Below are 23,075 nucleotides of genomic sequence, written 5' to 3'. Positions count from 1 at the left end.
CTCCACCGACAGAGCCACCCAGGCGCCCCTAAAAAGGACCTTTTAAAGGAGCAGATAAGAAATCTTGGCCCTCAGAGGAGGCTTTCCTCACTGTTCCTTTTTCTTGAACTACTCCCTCCCTGGAATCCAACCCAGCATTGGCTTATGAGGTGTTTGCCCCGTGTGGGGCACGGTGTAGACGCTGTGGACTGACTGGAGGAAGGCCCACGCTCCTGGGTACATCCCACTTTGCCCTCAGAGTCCACTTCAGAAACCGCCATCTGACTGTGTAGTGACAGGCATCCAAATCCCCAGACGCCAGGATGCAGGACTGGACGAGTCAACACGGTCAAGACATCAATTCTTCCCAATGTGATCTACAAATTCAACGCAATTACAATCAAGATCCCAGCAAGCTATTTTGTGGATAGTGACAAACTCATGCTACCATTTGTGCAAAGAGGCAAAAGACCCAGAGTAAACAACACGATACTGAAGGAGAACAAGGTTGAAGGACAGGCCCTACCGGGTTCAAGCCTCGCCATGAAGCCACAGTCATCAAGACAGTGTGGTGTGGGCACAAATATTAACAAATCGGTCAATGGAACAGGACAGAGAGCCCCAAAATAGACCCCCATAAATACAGTCAACTGATCTTTGACAAAGGAACAAAACCAAAACAATGGAGGAAAGACGGTCTCTTCAACAGGTCATGCTTAAGCAACTGGACGCCCCCTTGCAAAAAAAAAATGAACGTAGACACAGACCTTAAGTCCTTCATAAAACTTAGCTCAATATGGGTCACAGACCTAAATGCAAAACTGAAAACTATAAAACCCCTGGGAGATCACATAGGAGAAAACCTAGATGCCCTTGGGTGTGGCGATGCCTTTCTAGATGCACCATCAAAGGCACGGTCTGTGAAAGAAAGAACTGGTAAGCCGAACTTCGTGAAAATTAAATATTTCTGCTCTGCAAAAGGCAATGTCAAGAGAATGAGAAGATAAGCCACAGACTGGGAGAAAAACATTTGCAAAAGACACATCTGATAAAAGACTGTTACCAACAATACACAAAAAAACTCTCAAAACTCAACAATAAGAAAATAAACAACTTGATTAAAAAACAGGCAGGGGCACCTGGGTGGCACAGTCTGTTAAGTGTCTGACTCTTTTCTTTTTTTAATTTTTAATTTTTTTTTTTTTTTTGAGAGAGAGAGAGAGACAGAGACAGAGACAGACAGGGCATGAGCAGGGGAGGGGCAGAGAGAGAGGGAGACACAGAAACTGAAGCAGGCTCCAGGCCCTAAGCTGTCAGTACAGAGCCCAATGCAGGGCTCGAACTCACAAACTGAGAGATCATGATGAAGTCTGACGCTTAACTGCAAACGCTTAACCAACTGAGCCACCCAAGAGCCCCGAGTGTCTGACTCTTGATTTCATCTTGGGTCATGATCTCACGGTTCATGTGTTCGAGCCCCATGTTGGGCTCCATGCTGATAGTGAGGATCCTCCTTGGGATTCTCTCTCTTTCTCTCTTTCTCTCTCTCTCTCTCTCCCTCTCCCCACCCCTCTCTGTCTCTCTCAAAATAAATAAACTTAAAATAAAAATAATAACTTCCAATCCTTAAAGAAAATGAGCAAAAGACCCAAATGGCCACGCCCTGAGGAAGTATACAGGTGACAGATCAGCAGGAGAGAAGACGGTGCACACAGATGTCATCAGGAAAATGCAAATTAAAATGGAGAGATCTCACCACCCACCCGGTACAAGGGCCCAAATCCAGAACACTGACAACACCAAATGCTGGCAAGGATGTGAGGCAACAGACACTTCCGTTCGTTGCTGCGAATGCAAAATGGTGCAGCCACTTTGCAAGACGGTCTGACATTTTCTCACAGAAACCGTAATTTTATCATACGATCCAGGAATCGCGCTCCTTGGCGTTTACCGCAATGAGTCGAAAACGTAACGCTGACACGGACAACTGCATACGAATGTTTATCCATAATTTTGCCAAAACGTCGAAGCAACCAAGAAGCCCTCTGCTAGGGGGATGGATGAGTAAACTGCGAGGCGTCCAGACAATGAACTGTCATCCAGCACTAAACCCAAGTGTGGTACTACCAAGCCAAGACACGAAAGACCCCACGCCCGTGCCGAGCGAAAGAAGCCAATTTGAAAAGGCTACATACGTGTACGATTCCAACTACATAACGTTCTGGCAAACGTTAATGAAGACAGAAGTCAAAGGCAAAGCCATGAAGACAGTGAAAAAATATTAGCGGTTGCCAGAGATGAGGAGAGAGGGAGGGATGAATTGGTGGCCCACAGGGGATTTTTAGGGCAGTGCGACTATTCCGCAGGACGCTAAAATGATGGACATGTGTCATGTGCATTTGTCAAAATCCACAGAATGGATGTCATCGAGAGTGAACCCTAATGTAAACCATGGACTTGGAGACGTAATGGGGTGTCTGTGTGCCTCTCTGGTGCCAGACGTTGATAGAAGACTTGTGTGTGTGGAGTAGGGGGTACATAAGAAATCTCTTCACTTTCCACTCAATTTTGCTGTGAAAGCGAAACTTCCCTAAAAAATAAAGTCTACTAAAAAAGAGGCGATGGGGGGGCGGTGCATGTTCTCAAACTCTCCGTTGGTGTCCTGAGTCTACCTTCATCCTCCTGGGCTCAAAAGGCACGGTCTCCTGGCCTTCCAGGATAAAACCCAGACCCTTGGGCATGACCATTCCCCTGAACTCCAGGGACCCACTGTCACCATGTTTCTGCCAATCCTGGTTTGGAGGTCAGGCCGATTTAGTTTACTAAATTTTCGAAGTCAGGTGCTTTTCCTGAACACGTGCGCTGTTGTACAAATACGTGATGACCCACTCTGTGTCTCTGCACACCTTTGTTCTTGAACACATAACCGCATGTTCTGAGTGATCTACGTGGTAACTTGCAACGTGTCTCAGCACGTCGTTCGCCGTGCCCACGATTCTCGACAGCCGAGTGCGCGCAGATGTAAACTCTGGAGACACGACATGCACGAGGCATCTTGCTCATCCCACTGATTAACGAATCGCAGAAATCCCACCCTGTTGGCCCTTATAGATCTGAAGCATGCCTCTGATGGGCTGCAGATCGTTCCATGACCCGTAAGTGGAACCAATCTTTTTTCAAACTTTCCGTCTTGATGGGTCCTCACTTTTTTTTTTTTTTTGCCACAATCAACATCTCCATGCATATGTCCTTTATTTACTGGCCCTGAAATGAAGGCAAAGTCTGAATTCTCCTCTCCCTCCTCCCAGGGCCCTGAGCAGCATCAGCCATGTAGTAGGTGATCAATATCAGCTGAATGGTAAATGCATGGACGGCCATTCTCCCTCCATGTATTTTAATGCACGTTTTCTCTTTGTGCTTCGGCCCTGGTGCAGTCTCCAATTAAGTAAATACATTAATTTATTTAATCACTGAATTAAGTAAATACATATATTTATTTTTTTAATTTTTTAAAAAATCTTTATTTCTGAGAGAGAGAGAGAAAGAGAGAGAGAGAGAGAGAGAGAGAGGGAGAGGGAGAGAGAAAGAGAACATGAGTGTGGGAGGGGCAGAGAGAGAGGGAGATACCGAATCCGAAGCAGGCTCCAGGCTCTGAGCTGTCAGCACAGAGCCCGACGCGGGGCTCGAACTCACAGACGGTGAGATCATGACCTGAGCCAAAGTCGGACGCTCAACTGACTGAGCCACCCAGATGCCCCCATATATTTATTTTCAATCACTTGAGGGTTTCAGTGCATCTTATGTATTTATCCTTTAGTGTAAATATAAAATCATTTAGAAGGAAAACTATCATTTTCTTTATAGCACCACAGTTGGTCCCAGGGACACATTTCCCAACATAGAACACCAGCAACATTACCACATCTTGGGGATGGAATATTGAGAAAATGGAAATGTCTTTGAGGCAAGATAAGGAAAGTGTGGGAAATGAAGCCTTACATTGTGGGTTTGCTCAGAACGCTCTGGGCTCGTGGAATGTCTCTAGCTGGAGTCTGACAGAAGCCCTCCACGAACGGCAAACTCCTTCATTTTGAAGGTCGGTCGGGGACCCCATCAGTCGTCTGTGACTGTCTCAGATGAGCGAGGGGAGTGAGCATATTTCTGGAGCGATGGTAAGGAAGAAGAAGGTCCCTCTTTCTTCTGTTCCTGCAGGAGAATTAATCACCTTGGTTCCCCTTCCCAAGCAGGTTGTTGAGGGACCCATTCTCCTTCCTGAGTCTGAAGGGGGAAGCCATCTTCCCGCGCCCTTCACCCAGCCTCCCTGGTTCTGCTACATTCCTCGCAGGTCTATCTTGGGCCACCTCACCACAGGGTGATGCCTCATCACTCACTGAGGCCTCTCAGAAACCTGTGGGAAGCACCACAGGAGACACTCTGTGGAGTCACGCTAGGTCGCGAGCAAACACCCCACAGAGGTGATCTATCACCTTCTCTTCCTCAACTACAAGGAGGACCAGGAGAGAGCCCAACAATGGCAAGCATCTCCCAGGGGTCAGCTAGAAGCGAGACACAGAACGCGCTTCTGTGTTCATGTACCTCAGAGCCAGAGGTGCGGACGCGGTGGGGATGACTAATCCTGGGAAGGAAACGCATCACTGGCCGGAAAACAAAATGGCTCCTGGCCCCCACCCCTTGGAGCTTTGAGAAAAAGAAAGCCCTGCTCAGCGCAGGGCTCCTTGGCCTCTGTGACTCTCACTCTCCTTGGCCTCTGTGACTCTCCTGGGGACACATGACCTACTTCCCCGAGGACATGTTGTAATAGTGAGTCTGGTTGATTGCCAAGCCCTGTTCTCACGGGGGAAGGCAACACACAGTCTGTCCACATCAGCTTCCTTTGCAACAAGGGTGACATTCAGTATTTGTGACACTTGTCATGAGAAAGGGGTTCCTCAAACAAGAGCCTGGAGCTATGAGACACACAGGTGCCCCGGGACAAGGAGCCCGAAGTCTGGCTGGCACTTTGCCTTGGGCTTGAGATGCTGCCCAGACATGGAGACCTCTTCCCCACAGCCAGTTTGTTCTGGAAGCTTCTCCACATTGACCTGCCAGTTCCTCAAGTCTCCCTGCCGTGCCCCATGTCACAGGAGTGACACAGCTCTTCAGAGACTGTCCAATCCCAGCTCCATGTTTACCAGCCAGACCAACAGCCTAAATCCGAACCACGGACCAGCGCTGAGCTAAGTTCTGGGGTTGCAGGGAAGGGGCGGGGCCTGCCCTCGGCTCCAGCGGAGGAAGCGTCTTGCAGACAGATGGGTGCCACCAAGGGTCACAGGCACTGTGACTGACGGGATAATCCCTCCCTCTTCCCAAACGTGACCCACTTTCTGTCCCCTACCCTGACGGAAGGTGCTGCCATTCCCCCAGCTGCCTAATCAACTAGGGGTCATCCTCGGGCATTTCCTCTTGTACCCCAAATACCTAGGTCGCTGTTTCCTGAGAACGGTGTTCTTTAAAACTTCGTGGAATTCACCCACTTTCTTTATTCTATTGTCACTCACCTAATTTCAAGGCACTACAATCTCTTCCTGCAGCTGCCTTCCAAACGGTCCCTTTGCATCCAGTCTTGCACTTCCACCAGCCCATTTTCCACATGAAATCAGAGCGATCTTTCAGGCACACAGATCCATTTGTCACCCTCTTCCTTAAACTCTTTCAATGGCTTTCCACACTATGCTCAACTCCTTATAAGGCCTTCATGGCCTGATCTTTGCTTACTTTTCTAGCTTCAGCAACCTAGGCATCCATGGGTAGGTCACCCCCCGCCCCACTCAGCCTCCCATCCATCCACCCACCCATCCACCCACCTTTCCATCTGCCCACCTATCCTTCCACCTATCCATCCCCCAACCCATCCACCCATCCAGTCAATACTTCCCGCCTACCTTCCAGAGTTGTCCATCTGGCCTTGACCCACCAAGTTGTCACTCTGACCCCATGGCTCTGGTCTTACTTTAATCCCCAGTCCCGCTTTATCCTTCAGTCTGTTCCTGGATCCTCATCGTACCCTCTGCACAGAAACTTACCCTGCAACTCAGCCTTTCTGGCAGCGGGGCCCCAAATTACTGCCGCCCCCCACCCTGCCCCTGGGGCTGACGTGTTTGCCCGAAGGGAGCACTTCACCTGCTCTTGGGGTCAACAGGGCCGAGCTCCCCAACTGTTGTGGCAACCCCATTACTCCTCGTTAGACTATGCAACCCAATACCAAAGGGAAACTACTCCCTCCTTCTGTCCCAAAGTCTGCAGCCAGGTCAGAGTCCCCCGGCCACCCCTCCCCGCCCACCAACACCACACACACACACCCCAGCCAACATTGCCCAGCCCACTGAGGAGGCCCAGCCCCGGGCATGGTTCCTCCCAGTCCACCTGTCTAATCTGGGACTGGAGAATGTGAGCGACTCTGCGGCAGGCAGGAGGCCACAGGCTGTCCCCAACTACCCTTCCGTGAGACCAGGAAACTCAGGAATTGAAGAGCCCCAGAGGAATCTCTGACACCCTGCATGCCGGGGAAAAGGACCAGCAAGTCTTCTTCCTCAATACAGAGGTCACAGAGGGGCAGGGGGAATATTTTGAAATCATCCTGATACAGTCCAGAGTTTGAAAGATGAACGTAGACCACTGGCGATTCAGAAAAACATACGCTTTCAGAAGTTAATAGAGACACAAGCACGTTTTGCCCTGAACTACACTCGTAGCGATGGTTTCCTTAAATACCCTTCTCAAGTTTACAGAATCCTATTGTTTTCCTTAGGACAGGATGCGGTGATGCCTGGCGGGTCAACAAGAGAAGGATAAAATTACGTAAAAATGGCTGTGGTTTCTGTTAGACAGACGAGATAGAGAGATAAGTCACCGGGTATCCTGGCCTGCGTGATAAGACAGTACTTCCGGGTCTCAAAGGTGTCTTGGCCCGCGATCACAGATGCAGTCCTCAGGTTCCTGCTCTTGTAGGACTGTTTAAGTTGTGGGGAAACCTACAGCACATAAAACTTGCCAGTTTCGTGCCTGTGTGAGTGTAGGCTCCAGTGGCCCTTTATCCTGCTCCCAGAAGGAAACTCTGCACCTAGATGAAATCAAACAACGACTCCCCCACCCCCCTCTCCCGCCTCCGCGACCTCTGTTCTACTTCCTGTCTCTGGGGACTTGACTACTTCTAGGTACCTCTTGTGAGTCGAATCATCCAGTATTTGTCCCCCTGCGACAGGCTGATGTCACTCAGCATCACGTCCTCTGGGTTCACCCACGTGCAGCACATGTCAGCATCGCCTTCTTCTTTAAGACCGAATGATACTGCATTGTTTGGATGGACCACGTCGTGTTGTTCCATTCATCTGCTGGCGGGCACTTTGCACGATGTGGTTTTTCGATCTAAACTGAATTCGATCAAACGGACCTATCAAGGGCATAAGCTCGCGAGCTGATTGGCTTTTCTAAACCAAGGATGTGGTACAACTTAAAGAAAAAGTTTCGTCTTCTAAAATTCCATTTCAGAGAGGCAGGAGCACCGCACCTTAACCCTGACTTCTTCATTTCCTCAATATCCTGTCATTGCTAATGACTTTTCACAGCCTCGGATCGCTGGCAGGTAGAGCAGGGTTCCTCGGTCCCCCTTGCTTAAAATATCTCCCTGGGAGTCAAGACTCTCTTTCCATTCGCACTCATCCTCATTACTTCTGACATGGTGATCGCGAGCTTCCTGGCACGTCAAACGGCCCATCTACACGCTCTTGATTGGACTGCGGGAAAATTGGCCTGCATTTGGGGCGATGCTGACCTATTTTTTCCCTGTGAGATATTATAAAAAGACACGCAGCTTTGCAGAGAAGCACTGACATTCTGCCTTTTTTCTTTGCCTTTTTCCCCACTGGTGACACAATCTGGGATGTGTTGATGAGACCAGTGTGTTTCCACGTACTCGCCATGGCTCTGCCCTCGGCCCGGAGGAAGGACTGGGCTGTCCCATGCCTCACCTCCTCGCTACTCTGCAGATCACCTGGCTACAGGTGAAGGGCTCCGGGGCCAGAGTCCATGAACCAAGGGAGCCTAGACATAAAGACGGAGCCTTCAGGTGCACCCGTGGGGACTTGGCTCACGTAGTTCTGGCAAGACGGAGAAGGTGGCGCTGTGTGGCATTGGAAATGGAGAGCTCTTGGAAGTCAAGAAACGAACCGAGATGCATCAGTTGGGGTGGAAAGCTGCCTGCCCGGAGACCAAAGGCAACGAGAAACATACCCTCTTTAACCCTTCTGGTGTAAAAAAGAATGTACTTCAGTCATCCACATTTTTTAATTGTAGCATTTCCCAACCCAGTCTAGATGTCCGGTTTCTCTCGAACAATCCGAAGGCTTGCCCACCGGGGCTGCGCTCCGGGCACGGACGAAGGCCGATTCGGAGCAGCAGCGCCCCCTGTGGCCACGGCAGGTACTGCTTCTCCTAGCTGAGGCCTGCGGGGCTCTCCCGGTCCCTGGACGTCGCCTGCCTGGCATCTGTGTTTGTGACTCCCCCGGGGCTGCGGTGCCAGTGCACGGAGCAGAATGGGCACTCGGCAGGCATGTGTTGTTCCCACGACTGCTGCCGGGCAGCTGTCCAAGAATCCCCAGACGGAGGTGGAGGAGGAGGAAGGTGCTAGCTGGAAAGAAGGTGGAATCTGAAGTTCTTGATTTTATCATTTGCAGACCTTCGAGACCGGAGCACCCCTCCACAACCTAGGGCAAGCCCCGCCTTTTCAGTGGCACTGGCCTTGGCCTCTCAAACACGAGAGCCTTGCCTTCGCCAGCGTGGTGCCTCCCCCTGGCTCCACCTTCTGCTTACGTGGGAAGGGCTTCGTTCGTTCATTCCCAAGCACACACTGATGCCCCTGTGAGCGCCGGGGGCTGCCGGGCCCAACAGCCCAGGGAAGAGGGCGCAGACTCTGAGGCGCACGGAGAAGTGCCCCAGAGAAGGAGAAGTGGCCCAGTGACGGAGAAGGGGCGTCAGCTCCTACTCCCTCCTCCCGGCCAGAGCTATAGCAAGACTCACTGAAGGAGGGAATGTCCTGGGTGCAGGGGGAGCACTGCTCCGTGGGAGAGGGAGGAAGTCCCTGAGGGCTTCCTGGAGGAAGGAACGAGGTGCTACTCGAGCAAAGACTTGGATGAGGGGTGCGTGTAGCAGGGACGTGCCAGGCTGCGCGAGCAGCATGGCGAGCAGGTGTGGTTCACCAGCAGGGGTGTGAGCAGAGCACCTCTGGAGGACAGCAGGACGGGAGGCATCAGAGGTAAGCTGGGATCTGGTAGGGGCCTGTGTTCTAGGCTGAGCAGGAAGAATTCTTGCATGAACACAACAAGGAGCTTCCAAGGCATTTAATCAAGGAGGCACCCAAGGCAGGACAGGATTGTCAGAAAGATATTCTGAGGGCAGGTGTATAGAATGGACCAGAACCACAGATGGGCTGGATTGTCAACCCACAGGTGGCCTGCCTCCAGCTGCCTGTCCTTGGGGACCCATCCCTCCCCTCTGCTCATCTGGGCCCTGCCTTCACCCCGGTGTGTGGAATACGTCCCCTTGGGGTTGCTCGTTCACTTCCCATTGTATCTGCCCTTCCCCCCGGACTGGAATCCCAGGGAAGACCGGGCCACGTTTTCTCTCTCCACGCATCCCCCTGCCACCACCCCACATGGCGATGTGGTGGCCTGCACCCAGCTGACCCTTCTAAAATGTGTGCTGCAATCGCTTACAGTAACAAAGAATCCTGTGTTTGGGCCTCCGGCTTGTTTTTTTTCCGGAATAACTAGACCTACAACGCGAGAATCCTGTTTGGAGACGGCAAAATGAATGCATCTTCCAAAGACAAAACTTAACGTTGTTCTGGATGCTCACCGTAGGAAAATAAGAAGTTTAAAAATTTTTTAAAATGATGAAGGAATCCAAAAACGATCCTCGGAAGATTTCTGCAATCGATGGAACGATTGCCAGTACGGGGGGGAACGTCCTAAAGTCCTATTTTACTAAAAAAGCTATAATGTGAACCACAAACAAATGATTTCTCTTGCTGAAACATCTGGAGAAACATTTCACTGGAATGTTATGCTATTTAAAGATAATGAATGATGGGATTGGTTCATAGCCTTTGTTCAGAAAGGCATTCATAAAATTGTGTTCCAAGAGAGGGAAGGAAGCATTTCTCTGCAGCAGCAGCTTTTACTTTTTGGGGTCCTCCGGTTCTTTCTGGAAGATCTGAAACACAACGTCCTAATTCACTCCGGTGAGTTAGCGCCCTGGAATCTTCAGGTCCGGGGGCCGGGGTTGGAGAGGAGAGATTTGGGGCCAGAGGATGGAGATGTTGCCTTCTGGCTCCGTGTCTGTTTTTCTAATTCCAAATAGTTACGCCAACCATCACCCTAATGTACAACGCAGTACAAATATAGACATTATATACACAGTGGAGTCTCATTCGGCTTTTCAGAAGAAGGAAACCCTTCCACTTGTAACAATATGGATGGGCCTGGAGGCCATTCTCTTGAGTGAACTAAGCCAGACACAGAAAGACAGATACTGCACGATCTCACTTAAACGTGGCATTTTAAAAAGTCAAACGCACAGGGGCAAAGAGTAGAATGGGGGTGGCCAGAGGCAGGGACGATGGGGAAAAGGGAGATGCTGCTCGAAAGGCACAAAGTCTCCGTTATAGGACCAGTAAGTTCCGGGGATCTAATGCCCTGCATGGTGACAACAGCTTATCACACTGCACTGGAGAGGCGCCTGGGGGGGCTCAGTCGGTCGAGTGTCCGACTCTTGATTTCTGCTCAGGTCACGCTCTCACTGTCTTTGGCTCAAGCCCCGCGTTGGTCTTCACACGGGTGTGGAGGCTGGTTAAGATTCTCTCTTTCTAGGGGCGCCCGGGTGGCTCAGTTGGTTAAACTTCCGACTTCGGCTCAGGTCACGATCTCACGGTTCATGGGTTCGAGCCCCACGTCGGGCTGTGTGCTGATAGCTCGGAGCCTGGAGCCGGCTTTGGATTCTGTGTGTGTGTGTGTCTCTCTGCCCCTGCCATGCTCACGCTGTCTCTCTCTCTTTCTCTCACAAATAAAACATTTGAAAAATTTAAAAAAAGATTCTCTTTCTTTCCCTCTGCTCCTCTCCCCTGCTCCCCGACCCCACCAAAAAAAATAAAAATAAATAATATAATGCCGCACCATATACTTGAAACTTGCCAAGAGCGTGGATCTTAAGTATTCTCGGCACACGCACACATAAAGGTGAGGTGACAGTTGTGATGAGCAGCTTGATTGTGTCATCATTTCATAATTCATAAGTGTATTGTGGCCTCACTGAGTAGCCCTCAACCATATGCAAGAAAAGTAACATCAATTCTAAAAATAGTTTGGATTGAAGAAAATACAAACTGTTCTAAAAATGTCTGTTTAAACAACAAATTGAGTCAGGGCTGAACAGTACTCTGTAATTAAGACCAGGAGCACCCCAGCAGCCTGGTACAGGACCCCTCACTGAGGGGCTGCTGTGCCGCCTTGTTCACAATGATTATCTCATTTAGCAGGGGTGGGTTTTTTTTGTGAATTTCTGTAACAGTAACTAAACAGAGTCTTCAACAGAAAAGCGATTTTGCACACAAGTAATGGCAGGACATGGGGAGCGTGCCGGTTTCCTGACGTTACATTTTTTTAACATTTGTTTATTTATTTTGAGAGAGAGAGAGAGAGAGAGGAGGGGGAGAAAGAGAATCCCAAGCAGGCTCCGTGCTGTCAGCAGAGAGCCCGACGTGGGGCTCAAACTCACGAGCTGTGGGAGCATGACCTGAGCAGAGCTCAAGAGTTGGGCGCTTAACCAACTGAGCCACCCAAGAGCCCCTTTTTCCTTTCTTTAAAAAATTTCTTAAGTTTTTTTCATTTATTGTTTCTGAGAGAGAGACAGACACACAGAGCACAAGCAGGGGAGGGGCAGAGACAGGGTGAGACACAGAATCCAAAGCAGGCTCCAGGCTCTGAGCTGTCAGCACACAGCCCGACCCGAGGCTCAACCTGACAAACTGTGAGATCATGACCTGAGCCGAAGGCAGATGCTAAACCTACTGAGCCAACCAGGCACCCCTAAAAAACTTTTTAATGTTTATTTATTTTTGAAAGAGAGAAAGAGAGAGAGAGAGAGAGAGAGAGAGAGAGAGAGAGAGAGAGAAGGGCCTCCTGACTTTAAACTGGCATTACACCCTACTAGGTTGGTACTCTGAGATATAGGAGAATGAAAGCTTTTTTAAAAACCATATCATATCTCATTAAAAAACACATGAGATAGCATTATCTACTTGAATATTATTCATACATATTTATTAATATGTTTAAGTAAGAGTCACAGGGTTAACACATACACACACACACACACACACACACACACGTAAGCAGTTTATTAAAAAGAGTGTAATTCAGGAATCCCCCCTTTTCTCACTACCAAGGTACTGATCCTACTCGAATGAGAAAGGGCCCCAGGACCTCTGTTTTTCATCTGCAAAATGCCATTCCCGGTTTTGGCAACTGCTAGAACCCCTTTCAGCTCAGAGAGTCCGGGATTATAATTGTAAATCACACTCCTGATTTCATTTGGGCAAGTGTAGAGGTGCAAATCACCCGGTTTTCAACGATTCCTCAGTGAATGAGCTGTACAGGGTGCTGGAGAGGAATTTTAATCAAATGATTCATGAGAAGGTGTCTTTTTATTTCTTCCTGAGGTGGGGGAAAATGCAGATTTTTAAAAGGGCATTATCACGTGCAGTACAACTCAAGTCACGGATTTAAAACCTCAATCCCCCTAATAAAAATGTTGCGGCCAAGTCACTGGGATCAGTGCCTTCGTTCCCGCATTTTGTTTGTTTTCCAAGTATCGTCAGGAGTAAAAACATCAAGAGTCCTGCCTGCAGCAGAACGTAACGGCCTCTGGACACAGAAGCACGTTCCCACAGGGACTGTGATCCAGACTTCCTTCTCCTGTCAATTCTAACACTGGCCGCCTTCACTGTAGCAAGAATCATTGAAAAGGACGGCAACCACAAACACTTGGTCATCTTTAAACTGAGTTGGCATTAGAGACGCTCGGCTCATTAGCAGCTCAAGTATCAGCGAGGGTAACAGTACGATCGTCGGGTAAGCTGGGATCACGTGGTTCTGGGGAGTCACACAACACCCACTGGGCTGGGTTTCAGAACCCGTGCTTCAGTAAGGTTACTGACCCGGGCAAGTCCAGACAGACAGACACACGCATAAACCAGCCACCATTCGTTAAATACCACAAGTGTTGACTCAATGGCTCAAATAATGTCCGATTTCAAAGCCACGCACGCTTACCCAACAGTCTCCATACAAACTTCACTATTGCCTCTGCTGGGCCATGATTGGTGAGGCTCCACACCTTTTTTTTTGTTTTTTCTTACGCCTCTTTATTTTGAGAGAGAGAGAGAGAGAGAGAGAGAGAGAGAATCCCAAGCAGGCTCCACACTGCCAGCACAGAGCCCGAAGCAGGGCTCAAACCCACGAACCGTGAGATCATGACTTGAGCCAAAATCAAGAGTCAAACAAACGCCCAGCCGACTGAGCCCCCCCAGACGCCCTCCCCCAAATTTAAATTCTAGCTGGCACACCACATTACGTTAGTTTCAGGGAAGTGCACGACCTAGTGATTCAACTTCTCTATACTCTGCTGAGCTCCCCACGACGGAGCCACCACCTGTCGTCCTGCTACGATACCATTGACTCCATTCCCGATGCTGTGCCTTTCATTCCCGGGGCTTATTCATCCCACAACTGAAAGCCTGTGTCTCCCATTTTGCCCTTTAAGCTTAAGGCAGACATCAACCTCTGGGAGGCCTCACACATGGAGAGTCATTTTCAAACGGAAGTGAAAACTGGGGGGCGTGCGGTGTTCGGGGGAGTGTGCGGGGCTGGGCTGCGGCTCGGGGCGCGGCACCGTGGGCGTGGTTTGCCCCGTGCACAACCTTTTGTCGTGCAAGGAGAACGTGTCCCTGAAGCTGAGACCTGGGACTCAGGGGCCACTGCCGTCTGCACATCAAGGAGGAGGATGAGCGGGGTGGGCAGAGGGAGGACGCACGAGACCGCAGAAGCCATAGGTGTCTGCCTCACGGCCTCAGAAAGCAATTACACGGTTTTGAGGCTCAGTCCACACGACCCACAACAGGAGCTTTTTCCAGGAGCTTCTACCTGGGTGACCGCCTGGGCTCTTAGCAGACCCTGTCTTGGGCCCTGGTGGGAGGCCGCAGCCCTCGGTGGCCCAGCATGACCCTGGAGGGCTGCTGGAAGCTTCTCCAAGGCAGCGTACTTTCCAAAACAGGTCAGAGAAGGTGTCCTTAGGTGGAGATGACTGAAGAAGGGCCCCCCCCCCCCCCGGCCAGAAAGGTGCAGGGCACAGACATCACTCGGGCCGGAAGGGCCTATGTCATCAACAGCTGCCCACAGAGCAGCCGGCTGGGTCTGGACACAGTGAGCATCCGTCATCAGTAGGCAGGAGAAGGAGGGCCCAGGGTACCCTGGCGCAGGCAGGCGGGAGATGATCTCCTGGGCTGCTTTTCGTAACAAAAGCTCCACCCTGCCCGTGGTCAAACCGGGAGCCACCTGCCAGGGGGCCACCCCTGTACGTGGCGGGGGTTGGGGGGAGGCGGGAAGTCTCAGCCACCCGGGCAGAGGAAAGGGGAGGGGAGACCCACACCCTACAGCATTCAGAGGGGCTGCTGGTGGGCCTGGAGACGACACCGTCAGCTGGACGTCCCCGCTGCCAGCCTCTCCATGGAAACCGGAGGAGAGGAGGGCACTCGCAGATGGGAGCCCCAGCCGATTAAAGGGTTCGCAGGCGCCACGGAAGTGCGTGGAGGCAGCAGTGCTGGTGGGGAGGGCGGAACTGGGGGGACGCAGGGTCGGCAGGAAAGCCTCTGTCCGGAGGGGATGTCCTAGCGGGGCCCCAAACACCAGCCCCGCGCTCAGCACTGCCAGCGAGGGGCACGGCGGTCCTCTGCGTAGAGGTCTAAAGGAGGAGGCCGCCTGGGGGTGCAGTCCCCAGGGCCTGGAGGGCCCTCCGAGGCCATGTCTTAGAGACGGGCCCCACCCGACAGCTAGGGCGGCAGCTCCCCCACTTGTGTGCAGAGCCCCTGCACCCCAGCGCCCCAAACCACCACAGAGCGCCGGGCCGGGGGGCAGGGACCACGTTGTCCTCCTCCCCCGTGAACGCGCAGGTGGCACAGTGCACAGGTCCCACGGGAGATGGGCTGCGCCACGGCTGAGCCGGGGAAGCGCCGAAGGTCCAGAGTCCGGCGTTTCCGAATAACGCAGTTATCCTTGGGGAGGAATGCAGCATTCTGGGAAACTCCGAGCACCACGGGGTTAGCCAGGAAGCAAATGAGGCCTGCCCGTCTGGAGAGAGGGCCAGTTGCCATCTGCGGGGGGCACCTCACGTAGTTTCTTGCGGGTGGATTTCAGAGACATGTCCCCAAAGACAAATGTGTGTGACTTTCTCGCCAACGCAAATAAACATTCTAACACTGAAGGACAGGAACATCATCTTCACAGAACAGCACTCACACTCGGGCAGGTGACGGCGAAACAATCAGATGGGGACCAGCGAGCTGAGACTGTGTCTGCAGGAGGGGCTGGAGTGTGGCACCTCCAAAAACCCACCGGCAGCTCTAAGGAAAAGGGGAAGGTGAGGGGCGCCTGGCGGCTCACTCAGTTAGGTATCTGACTTCAGCTCAGGTCATATCTCACAGCTTGAGTTCGAGCCCCGTGTCGGGCTCTGTGCTGACAGCTCAGAGCCTGGAGCCTGCTTCGGATTCTGTGTCTCCCTCTCTCTCTCCTCCTCCCCCACTCACATTCTCTCTCTCTCTCTCTCTCTCTCTCTCTCTCTCTCTTTCATAAAAAAGCCGGGGTCGGGAGGGGAGGCGAGCCTCATCTTTTTTGCTTTTGATTCCAAGATTATCCCTTCATTTCAGAAACCTCATTGCTCTATAATGGTTCCAGAATTTTTCAGAACAAGTGTGAAGAAAGTAAGCTGAGTCCCAACCACTAGTTTCTCTCTCCCTCTTTCCCTCTGTGTGTGTGTGTGTGTGTGTGTGTGTGTGTGCGTTTGGTTGTCTAAGTAACCAGTGTCTAGCTCTCCCTAAGTTACAGATTATTTTCTTAGATTATTTTATTCGTTAAATCCTACAAGCAAGATGATCATCCCCACGACAGGAACACAGAGGCTTGGGACCACAGAACTTGCCAAAAATGGCCCAGCTTGGAGGGTGAGGACTGGGGAGACAAGAGACGGAATCCAAACTCTAAGCCTGAGCTTCTGTTCGCCACCACATAGGGTCGATCTGTCTTTCCCGGGCGACAGAGGTTGTCCTGGGCAGCCCCAGGGAGGAAGATAGGACGTGTGTTTAAAATTACTTTCTCTGTTAAAGGCCAGGGAACCTCACATACATTCTTGATGTCATAATCAAATAGCCTTTTTTTTTTTTAACATTTATTTATTTTTGAGAGACAGAGTGAGACAGAGCACAAGTAGGGGCGGGGGCGGGGGAGGGGACACAGAATCCGAAGCAGGCTCCAGGCTCTGAGCTGTCAGCACAGAGCCCGACACGGGGCTTGAACTCATGGCCCGCGAGATCGTGACCCGAGCCGAAGTCAGACGCTCAACCGACTGAACCACCCAGGCGCCCCTCAAATAGCTTCTTAATATTAATTTGTGATGACTCTTGCACAGAAATCCCTAGGAAACCTAAAATATGCTGTACATTTGAGCACGTTTTTATCTCTCGTGCATCTGAATCCTCCCAGAGTTTAACTTGGCTCGTGGTATAAACAATTCCTCGTTTCCATCCAGAATGCGCAGCATGTTGCTATGTTTTCGGGAAGGAGAAAAATCATCTTAATTTATGTAAAGAGAATTCCTAAAGATATGTATAATGGAGTCCGTGAGGCATAAACACCAAATGTGTAAATATCACAGAATTAGCTCAGCACATATTGTCTCAGAAATGGAAACAAATCCCTTTGCTGCAAACAGTCGCTCAGGAGAACCTTGAGTTTTGTTATTTTGCTATTAATGTGCACGTGTAGGGCGCTGATAGGCAGAATTCCGAGCATATCCCCCAGGATTCCCACCCCTCGGCTTTCTCCATCAAACGCTCACCTAGGTGCTGCTGCGAAGGGGCTGTGCAGATGGAATCAGGGATATGAAGCAGCTCCCCTCGACACAGGGGAACATCCCGGATTGTCGAGTGGCCCAGGGCAGTCCCACGAGCCCTCATGAGCACCAGTGAGAGAGATGTGGCAGCGGGGGGGCACGCAGAGACCCAAATAGGAGAGGGCCCCCCGGACGCTGGCCTGACGCTGGAGGACGGGGGCCACGAGCCAAGGAGAGGAACTGCCGAGACCCGGGGGCCACCCAGCCGATAGCCAGTGCGGGAACGTGGATCCCACCCAGTGACCTCGGAAGTGACTCATCCCAGAGCCGCCGTCAAGAAGCACAGGTAACCTGCGGATACCCTGATTTCGTCCTGCGAGCCTCTAAGCAGGGAACCGGCAAGACGCAGAGGCTGTGTCGGGTGCTGACTCTGGGAACTGGGTGTAAGCAACGGGTATTGCTTTAAGCTGCTACATTTATGGTAATTTGTCACAGCAGCAAGAGGAACCTGATACGGCTGAGTGGGAGAGTGGCCACAAGCACACACGTGTGCAAATGCGCAGACGCGCCTTCCCCACCCTGCTTTCTCTGCAGGCTACGAGCTGAAACCGCCCACGTGAGTTCACAGGACTTGAAACGGACTCAGCGAGAGGCACTTCTTTGTCACCGTTTCACTCTTTGTGCCCATGGAGATCCTCATGTGCCCAGAGGGACGGCCCACAGCTGGAAGGTAAGGAGCTATTTCATATCTCCTACTCCCTACGCCAGAAGCACTTAACATTCGTTTGCATATGCTCAGTGAGCCAAGTATTAAATTTAGGGTATCTACTTATCACTAGCATTCATCCTAAAACAATAATGAACACATGGCACAGTTCCTCCCCGTGGCATATTTTTATGTGTGTGCCAAACGTGGATTTTCAATATATACATTGCATTTAATTCTCTTGTTCAACTGCTGTTTTCTTTCTGATGGGGAAGAAGAGAATCTTCAGGACCTTTCGTTAAAGTAAAATAATGTAACGCAACGTTTCTCTGCCTTATATCTTCCCTACATTCCTTCATACAAGAAGTACCAGACGAAACTAATGTATTGGGCATAAATAAGCTTATGGTTCCTGAAAATACTGGGCATTGAAGACTGTATTGAAATTTGACCCATAGATTCGTTTATGACTAAGTCAGAATTTAGCTGTCCACTTAAAAGGGTCCATAAGAGACTTTTTAAAAATATCACAGTCAGATAAAAGGCATTTTTGCCGGGACGTGAGATTCGCTGAGGAGCTGTGACAGAAACACAGAGATCGGGCAGAAAAGATGTTAATCCACGGTGCCATACAGATGGCCCACACACTCACGCTGTTTCCCTGCATTAAGACAGAGCTCTTAATTCAAAATCTGGAACAGGACCATTCTCCTGGAATATGTTGGTTCACATTTTTCCTTCAAATTAAGATTCCTTCCATTTGAGTAAAGAAGCAAAGAGGGCCAAAGAATTTCATAAATAAAAATAGAAGCCGTGCCTTTACCGCTTGCTGAAGAGGAGGGAGGTGTAAGGAATCCCGCCCACACTTGAGAGCGGTATCTTGAAAGCGCATTTTATGTACCCGGAACAGAAAGGATGATGGGGTAGCGGCATGTTCTAGCACGGGCAAGCTGCTACCTTGGAAATGGGGTGTGACAGACTGGGAACAAGGGGATGTTCCACAAGAAGGTGCAAAAGCATCAAGAATAAAGATATTTTAAGGATAATGTGTCTCTCAAGGGCTCTTAACCTTTTTGGTGACGTGGCTCCGTTGGGCCATCTAAGAAAGCTTATTCCCGTAATAATACTTTTAATGACCTGAGAGAAAATACATAGGACTAACAACGTAACTTTGTAAATGGATGAAAGGTTTAAACAGACGCTACCAAAGTTGTATTCTGGGCACATAAGCACATGAACAGACGCTCAACACCACTGGTCACTGGGGACACGCAAATTAAAACTGCGGTGAGATCCCACAGCTCACCTATCATAAAGGCAAAGCATTTTTAAAGGAAAAAATTGACACTACCAAATGCTGGCAAGGGTGCAGATTAAGGGGAACATTCACACTCTGGAGGTGGGAACACAAACGGTGACACCCACCGTGGAAACCAGTCTGGAAGTGTGTTATGAAATTAAACACACGCGACGTGCAATCCAGTAATCCCATCATACTTACTTCTCCCAAGTGAACTGGAAACCTAGTTTCACACAGAAACTTATGTGCACAGGTCGTAACCATTTGATTCCTAAGTGCCCCAAAGTGGAACCAGACCGCACGCCCCCCAACTGGGGAAAGACTAAACACACAATGGTCCTTCCATACGACAGAAAATGGGACGAGCCGTGGACTAGAATGATTCTGAAATCCACATGCTACGTGAAAGAAGGCAGACTCAATAGGCTACATCCTGTAGGAGTCCGAGTATATGACATTCTTGAAAAGGCAAAATTGTAGGGATGGAGAACAGATCAGTGGTTGCCAGGAGTTAGGGGTGGGGTTGGAGGGTCTCACTTTAAAGACACAATACAGGAGGATTTTTCTTTGCGGGGTGAGGGGGTAGGCAATAACACTTCCGTGCCTTGATCGTAGTGTTGGTGACACAGCTCTGATGTATTTGTCAAAACTCATGGAGCCATCCCAAAAGAAATGACTTCTACCGTGTGGAAATTTGAAAGTCAAATTCTAAGACGAAGTTGTTTCATTGTCTCCACCATAAAAAACACTTTTTTAAGGTATGAGGAAAATAAAAGTATGAAGGAAGACAATTATATGGAAATAAAGAGGTACATTTTCTCACCATCTAAATTTACAGACCCTCTGAATTCTACCTGAACACTCACAAGAGACCCCATGTTAATAATTTCAGAGCCCAGGGGCGCCTGGGTGGCTCAGTTAGTCAAGCGTCTGACTCTTGATTTCGGCCCAGGTTTGTGAGATCGAGCCCTGTGTCAGACTCTAGGCTGATTCTCTCTCTCCCTCTCTCTCTGCTCCTCCCCGTCTCTCTCTCTCTCTCTCTCTCTCTCTCTCTCTCAAAATAAGTAAATAAACATTTTTAAAAATTTCAGGGGTGCCTGGGTGGCTTAGTCGGTTAAGCATCCCACTTCAGCTCAGGTCATGATCTCAAGCTTCGTGAGTTCGAGCCCCGGGCCAGGCTCTGTGCTGACAGCTCGAAGCCTGGAGCCTGCTTCAGATTCTGTGTCTCCCTCGCTCTCTGTTCCTCCCCCATTCATACTCTGTCTCTCTTTCTCTGAAAAGTAAACAAACATTAAAAAAAATTTTTTTAATTAAAAAAAAAAAAAAGAAAAAGAATTCCAGAGCCCAGACCAACATACTCGGGAATGTGATAGAGAGAGTCCTGCAAACAGCTGGTGTTCCTGAACTTCCCAAAGGGTACTCCCTGCAGGCCGCAGCCCTCATTTGACCATGCCTGGCAGAAAACCCTGGGAACCTTTTGGGAAGGTCATGCTAGATTAGCAGGTTCTTGAAGGCCGTGACCATGTGACCTTTCTGTCCCTAGCACCTGGCCTAGAGATTTGATAAATCCCTGTATTTGTTAGACAAATAAAATATCTTTGCTGATTTCTAAAAAGAAATCAATTTTACCTATTTGCCATACAACTGATACTTCCATGTAATTTACTTAACATACTTTATTGCATTAATACTAAGGATTTAGGTAGCAATTTAGATGTATAAAGGGATGTGTAACTTTGTTATTTACACGGCATACACCGTGGAAGAAATTAACCTGAAAAATTACAGTTGACAGAAGCTAATTACATAAGCCACCATGGACAGATGCCAAGGACCTCCTAACTTTATCTTACGATGTATATTAAACTCCTTCCCCCAAACAGAAATGGCTTAACGTTGTAACTTGAAGTGTATACCAACCCAAGGTTTAATTTCGCTTTTAGGATTAAGCAGCACATGTGTAATTTAAAACTGATGTGAATCAGCAAACAATGTCATCGGGCTTACAACTCATGAGGTTTTGACAACTGCAAACAAACTGAATGCATCCATCTAGTCACAACGGTCGCTGTATTTCACAAACATGTCACTTCGCTGGCTATTCAGCTCATTCTCCCTTCGCAGGGTGAAGGCTGATGTGTGCTGACCTTGACCTCTAACACAGCCACTCAGTGTTTTGCTCGGCTATAAAAGTTGGGCTCAAAGGCCAACATGAAACCAAATGCTACAACTGTTTTCTGATGGGGGTGGGGGGTGGGTGCTGCCCTTAGCTACCAAATACCACGCTTTCCAAAATGTCCTTTTGAAGGGAGACACACATTTCCACCACATACCGCAAAGTCTGCGCCCAGGATGGGACGTTTACCAGTTTTCACTTGGTACTCCGGCAGCCTCGCAGAGGGATCTGGGATCAGACAAGCATGCTCACCTAAGCCAGCGCAGCAAATCTGTCCCACAGCCAGAAGAAATGGTTCTCGGGCGCCTGGGTGGCTCGGCGGGTTGAGCGTCTGACTCTCCATTTCGGCTCCGGTCATGATCTCACTGTCTGTGGGTTCAAGCCCCAAGTCCGGGCTTTGCACTGAGCATGGAGCCTGCTTGGGACTCTCTCTCTCCCTCTGCCCTGCCCCCCTACCCTCGCTCATGTGTGCGCACGCTCTCTTTCCCTCCGTCTCTTAAGAAAGAAAGAAAGAACGAAAGAAAGAAAGGGAAAAGAAAGAAAGAGAAAAGGAAGGAAGGAAAGAAAGAAAGAAAGGGAAAAGAAAGAAGAAGGAAGGAAGGAAGGAAGAAAAGAAGGAAGAAAAAGAAAGAAAGAAAATAAAAGAAAGAAAAGAGGGAGGAAGAAAAGAAAAGAAAAGAAAAGAGAAAAGAAAAGAAAAAGGAAAAGAAAAGAAAAAGAAAAGAAAGAGGGAGGGAGGAAGGAAGGAAGGAAGGAAGGAGGGAGGGAAGGGTGGGTTCTTGGTGCACAGAGAAAGACCATTAAAACGTGAAAAGAGGAGCGGACTCACACTGGAAAACTCTCCAAAGAGGGTGGATGGAATCGATAGGCAGCAATGATCCAGTGTGCACGTAAAAGCAGTTACGGAACCGCGTTATCTGCACTAAGTTTTCTACTATTTCCTTCCTGCTCAGAAAGTCCGGGCTCTAAGGAAACACACAGAGGCCTGTCAGTCAGAACCAGCGCAATTCACAGACAGAGGGAGCAGCCAGGAAGTGGGCGCAGCCCAGACACCTAGATAAGCAGAACCTGAGCAATCAGAGATTGGCTTCTTTGTCAAATCAAGGGGATTTTAAAGTTTGTTCAGATGCTGCGTGTAGTAGGTTGGGAAATAAGCAAAACACCCAGCAAATCTCCCAAATAAATCTTCTCTGAAGTTCCGCTCTACCCATAAATCTGAAGGTTACCACTAAGGCAATACACGAACCTGGAGAAAAAAAGCAATTCAGGATTACTGTCTGCAGGCAATCAATATTCTCTCTAATAGTTTTTGTAGAGTGCATCAATTTTCTTAGCTAAAACAATGATGGTGCTTTCTGTTTTACAGCTAAACACAGTATAAAATATGGAAAGAGCCACCTAAAGGGGAAAAAAAAGCCATAATGCTTTAAATAATAACAGTAATACAATAATAATAGTATGTTAAAATGCACCGGGATTGGCATTTTGTCTTAAAAGTAAAATTAAACCAGGAAAGTGATTCACTTTATGCCCTAGCATGGAATGAGTCAATCTGATGGAAATGACTAAAATAAATCACTGAAAAATGTTACTTTTTGTTTTTTCTTTAGCCACGTATTTTACGCCAAGACGCGACCATCTCAGGATCACAGTCTAGCAGGCCACGAGGAGTCGCAAACAAGCCGCCTGGCCTCTGGGCG

General features: G+C 49.5%; 1 long non-coding RNA gene across 1 annotated transcript in view; it reads right to left on the bottom strand.

The window, feature by feature from the left end:
* Positions 1 to 1,195: 1,195 nt before the first annotated feature.
* The window catches only part of LOC125933039 (uncharacterized), a 37,147-nt gene continuing 15,267 nt past the window's right edge, over positions 1,196 to 23,075 (bottom strand). Inside the window, exon 2 of the long non-coding RNA XR_007460847.1 lies at positions 1,196 to 4,185. This is a non-coding gene — a long non-coding RNA (uncharacterized LOC125933039). The remainder of the gene's footprint in view (positions 4,186 to 23,075) is intronic.

Source organism: Panthera uncia, chromosome D2 (assembly GCF_023721935.1).
Source record: "Panthera uncia isolate 11264 chromosome D2, Puncia_PCG_1.0, whole genome shotgun sequence".
Classification (NCBI taxonomy): domain Eukaryota; kingdom Metazoa; phylum Chordata; class Mammalia; order Carnivora; family Felidae; genus Panthera; species Panthera uncia.
Note: the sequence above shows the minus strand (reverse complement) of the source record. Positions and strands in the feature narration are given on the sequence as shown.